The following is a 5000-nucleotide window of genomic DNA, read 5'->3' as shown; positions in this document are numbered from 1 at the left end:
GAATTCCTCGTTCATGGGGAACAATTGCAAGCCCCAATCCCTAGCACGAAGGAGGTTCAGCGGGTTACCCCGACCTTTCGGCCTAGGAAGACACGCTGATTCCTTCAGTGTAGCGCGCGTGCGGCCCAGAACATCTAAGGGCATCACAGACCTGTTATTGCTCAATCTCGTGCGGCTAGAAGCCGCCTGTCCCTCTAAGAAGAAAAGTAATCGCTGACAGCACGAAGGATGTCACGCGACTAGTTAGCAGGCTAGAGTCTCGTTCGTTATCGGAATTAACCAGACAAATCGCTCCACCAACTAAGAACGGCCATGCACCACCACCCACCGAATCAAGAAAGAGCTATCAATCTGTCAATCCTTCCGGTGTCCGGGCCTGGTGAGGTTTCCCGTGTTGAGTCAAATTAAGCCGCAGGCTCCACTCCTGGTGGTGCCCTTCCGTCAATTCCTTTAAGTTTCAGCTTTGCAACCATACTTCCCCCGGAACCCAAAAGCTTTGGTTTCCCGGAGGCTGCCCGCCGAGTCATCGGAGGAACTGCGGCGGATCGCTGGCTGGCATCGTTTATGGTTAGAACTAGGGCGGTATCTGATCGCCTTCGAACCTCTAACTTTCGTTCTTGATTAATGAAAACATACTTGGCAAATGCTTTCGCTTCTGTTCGTCTTGCGACGATCCAAGAATTTCACCTCTAACGTCGCAATACGAATGCCCCCGCCTGTCCCTATTAATCATTACCTCGGGTTCCGAAAACCAACAAAATAGAACCGAGGTCCTATTCCATTATTCCATGCACACAGTATTCAGGCGGGCTTGCCTGCTTTAAGCACTCTAATTTGTTCAAAGTAAACGTGCCGGCCCACCGAGACACTCAACTAAGAGCACCCTGGTAGGATTTCAACGGGGTCCGCCTCGGGACGCGCAAGCACGCCTTCGGCTCGCCCCACCGGCAGGACGTCCCACGATACATGCCAGTTAAACACCGACGGGCGGTGAACCAACAGCGTGGGACACAAATCCAACTACGAGCTTTTTAACCGCAACAACTTTAATATACGCTATTGGAGCTGGAATTACCGCGGCTGCTGGCACCAGACTTGCCCTCCAATAGATACTCGTTAAAGGATTTAAAGTGTACTCATTCCGATTACGGGGCCTCGGATGAGTCCCGTATCGTTATTTTTCGTCACTACCTCCCCGTGCCGGGAGTGGGTAATTTGCGCGCCTGCTGCCTTCCTTGGATGTGGTAGCCGTTTCTCAGGCTCCCTCTCCGGAATCGAACCCTGATTCCCCGTTACCCGTTACAACCATGGTAGGCGCAGAACCTACCATCGACAGTTGATAAGGCAGACATTTGAAAGATGCGTCGCCGGTACGAGGACCGTGCGATCAGCCCAAAGTTATTCAGAGTCACCAAGGCAAACGGACCAGACGAGCCAATCCGATTGGTTTTGATCTAATAAAAGCGTCCCTTCCATCTCTGGTCGGGACTCTGTTTGCATGTATTAGCTCTAGAATTACCACAGTTATCCAAGTAACGTGGGTACGATCTAAGGAACCATAACTGATTTAATGAGCCATTCGCGGTTTCACCTTAATGCGGCTTGTACTGAGACATGCATGGCTTAATCTTTGAGACAAGCATATGACTACTGGCAGGATCAACCAGGGAGCTGCGTCAACGAGAGCTGAGCAGCCGGCCGCCCGGGAGTGTGTCCCGAGGGCCCGCGCGAACACGCAAGCGTCCGCTCAATTATTCTGCAAACAGGAGGAGGCTGAGCTCCCCTGCACGATACACCTCGAAACCCTCTCAGGTCCCGGCGGCGCGCAGCGCCGTCCTAAGTACTTGGTCGGGTTCGAGAGAGGCGCAATCGCCCGGAGATGGGCGAGTAGACGCTTTCAGTGCGAACACCCGTGCTCCCAACTGAGCTTGCCGCTGCCGACAGAGGCCCGGGAGCGTGCTGTCGTGGCATTGCCGGCGGGAAACAACACGCGCCACCTACGGTGACCGGCAGCTCCAACGCCAGCGCCACAGAAGGGCAAAGCCCCACTTGGGTGCAGAAGCGAACTCTCCCAGCACAGCGCACGCGCCAACACGTCCGCAGAGCTGCGATACAAACCACCTGCGAGAACCGCTGGGGGCGACCGAGCAGCAGACGGCGTCGCGACGCCGAGTGCCGGGCGGCGGCGCATCCTCAACGCACACAGTCCGCAATCGGACCAGCACACTGCAGATGTCCACCGCGCTTCGCACCGGGCTCGGCAGAACCCACTTTGGCCGCCTGGCGCCGCGCGCAGGGTGCGCCGGCGCATAGCTGGGACGCCAGCCGGGCCCGTCGGCCGGCGCTCCTGCCACTGGGCGCCCCCCACCAGCCGGCTGTAGTGCGTGCGCTCACGCAGCGCGCGGCCAGCACGCCGGGCGGCCCCCCCTCACCGGCCGGGGACTGTCCCGCCAAGCCACAGCCTCGTATCGCTTCATACCCACATGGCCAACTCAGGTTCGGGGGCATGGCGGGTACCGCCGAAACAACCGGTTCATAGATGTACCGATCGTCGCTATCACCGATGCACCTGCAGCGCGAACAACCGCTCAACAACTGATTTCCAGTTCATTTGCGGATCTTTGGCAGCAAACGTATACGTCAATCTACATTTGCGAAATCTACGATTCTGGCATGCCTGCATGTTATGTGTCACGACACGCTACATCAGCCCACATACACACTGCGGCATGTACACGAGAGAACACGTGGAAGATGGTCCGCGCACGTGTGCAATGTCCCTTGCGCGGTCGACTGTCAACCGGCCTCTGTAGCATGTCGCAGATGTGGAACGCGGTCCACCGTGCTATCATGTTGTGTGGGGCAATACGATTAAATAGGAAAACCCTCGTCGCTACATCAACAGACGGCTCACGCTGATTCCCGGCAGAGGGAGGAGGGGGGGGGGGGGGGCCAACATGCAATACTTTCGTCCGTACCTACCTACCACATGTCTGTACGGCGTACAACAGTGCAATCTCGCTGTAATGGGGAGACGAGACAAGTAGCATCGTGCACAACATATGGCCCTTATGATTCGCCATTGTAGGGCGCAGCCGGTGTACGGTCAAGCATGTGCCACATTATGTCACTCAGTACGTAACGACGGATGATCAGTGTGGGTTACGCGTACATCAGCGGACAGTCCACACAGGCCGTACCACAACGTACACTGACTGCATCGACAACCGAATGCAACTGAACAGCTGCAAGGCTCATTTCACAAACAAACGCCTGACCGACCAGCTTGGAAGGGCAGGAGGGGAGGGCGATATTCGTTCTGTAGCGGTACACCCTTCCAGTGGTTAGCGGGACTGTGTAGAAAGTACGCAACACTCGAAAGACCTTTATGTGAGGGTACGCACCATGGCATCAAGAAATACACATGACACCAGAGGATCCAAGCAGTGAACTATGTTCAGAGGGTTGCTGTTAGGCAAAGCTACATTCCTGTGACGTTACATGTGACAGTTAAGGTGCAGTGTAAGTTAGGTTAAGGTGCAGCGTAAGTTAGGTTAAGGTGCAGTGTAAGTTAGGTTAAGGTGCAGCGTAAGTTAGGTTAAGGTGCAGCGTAAGTTAGGTTAAGGTGCAGCGTAAGTTAGGTTAAGGTGCAGCGTAACTTGGGTTAAGGTGCAGCGTAACTTGGGTTAAGGTGCAGCGTAACTTGGGTTAAGGTGCAGCGTAACTTGGGTTAAGGTGCAGCGTAACTTGGGTTAAGGTGCAGCGTAACTTGGGTTAAGGTGCAGCGTAACTTGGGTTAAGGTGCAGCGTAACTTGGGTTAAGGTGCAGCGTAACTTGGGTTAAGGTGCAGCGTAACTTGGGTTAAGGTGCAGCGTAACTTGGGTTAAGGTGCAGCGTAACTTGGGTTAAGGTGCAGCGTAACTTGGGTTAAGGTGCAGCGTAACTTGGGTTAAGGTGCAGCGTAACTTGGGTTAAGGTGCAGCGTAACTTGGGTTAAGGTGCAGCGTAACTTGGGTTAAGGTGCAGCGTAACTTGGGTTAAGGTGCAGCGTAACTTGGGTTAAGGTGCAGCGTAACTTGGGTTAAGGTGCAGCGTAACTTGGGTTAAGGTGCAGCGTAACTTGGGTTAAGGTGCAGCGTAACTTGGGTTAAGGTGCAGCGTAACTTGGGTTAAGGTGCAGCGTAACTTGGGTTAAGGTGCAGCGTAACTTGGGTTAAGGTGCAGCGTAACTTGGGTTAAGGTGCAGCGTAACTTGGGTTAAGGTGCAGCGTAACTTGGGTTAAGGTGCAGCGTAACTTGGGTTAAGGTGCAGCGTAACTTGGGTTAAGGTGCAGCGTAACTTGGGTTAAGGTGCAGCGTAACTTGGGTTAAGGTGCAGCGTAACTTGGGTTAAGGTGCAGCGTAACTTGGGTTAAGGTGCAGCGTAACTTAGGTTAAGGTGCCAACGTGGGTTAGGTTAAGGGGCCAACGTGGGTTAGGTTAAGGGCCAACGTGGGTTAGGTTAAGGGCCAACGTGGGTTAGGTTAAGGGCCAACGTGGGTTAGGTTAAGGGCCAACGTGGGTTAGGTTAAGGGCCAACGTGGGTTAGGTTAAGGGCCAACGTGGGTTAGGTTAAGGGCCAACGTGGGTTAGGTTAAGGGCCAACGTGGGTTAGGTTAAGGGCCAACGTGGGTTAGGTTAAGGGCCAACGTGGGTTAGGTTAAGGGCCAACGTGGGTTAGGTTAAGGGCCAACGTGGGTTAGGTTAAGGGCCAACGTGGGTTAGGTTAAGGGCCAACGTGGGTTAGGTTAAGGGCCAACGTGGGTTAGGTTAAGGGCCAACGTGGGTTAGGTTAAGGGCCAACGTGGGTTAGGTTAAGGGGCCAACGTGGGTTAGGTTAAGGGCCAACGTGGGTTAGGTTAAGGGCCAACGTGGGTTAGGTTAAGGGCCAACGTGGGTTAGGTTAAGGGCCAACGTGGGTTAGGTTAAGGGCCAACGTGGGTTAGGTTAAGGGCCAACG

The 5000-nt window shown here is 54.5% G+C and overlaps 1 non-coding gene across 1 annotated transcript in view; it reads right to left on the bottom strand.

Annotated features, from left to right (window-relative positions):
* Positions 1-1670, bottom strand: part of LOC126331802 (small subunit ribosomal RNA) — a 1893-nt gene extending 223 nt beyond the window's left edge. Inside the window, exon 1 of the ribosomal RNA XR_007563484.1 lies at positions 1-1670. This exon is cut by the window's left edge and continues 223 nt beyond it. This is a non-coding gene — a ribosomal RNA (small subunit ribosomal RNA).
* Between the last annotated feature and the right edge of the window lie 3330 nt (positions 1671-5000).

This window comes from Schistocerca gregaria, unplaced genomic scaffold (assembly GCF_023897955.1).
Source record: "Schistocerca gregaria isolate iqSchGreg1 unplaced genomic scaffold, iqSchGreg1.2 ptg001406l, whole genome shotgun sequence".
Taxonomy (NCBI): Eukaryota; Metazoa; Arthropoda; class Insecta; order Orthoptera; family Acrididae; genus Schistocerca; species Schistocerca gregaria.
The sequence above is the reverse complement of the archived record's forward strand: the minus strand, read 5'-3'. Positions and strand labels throughout refer to the sequence as shown.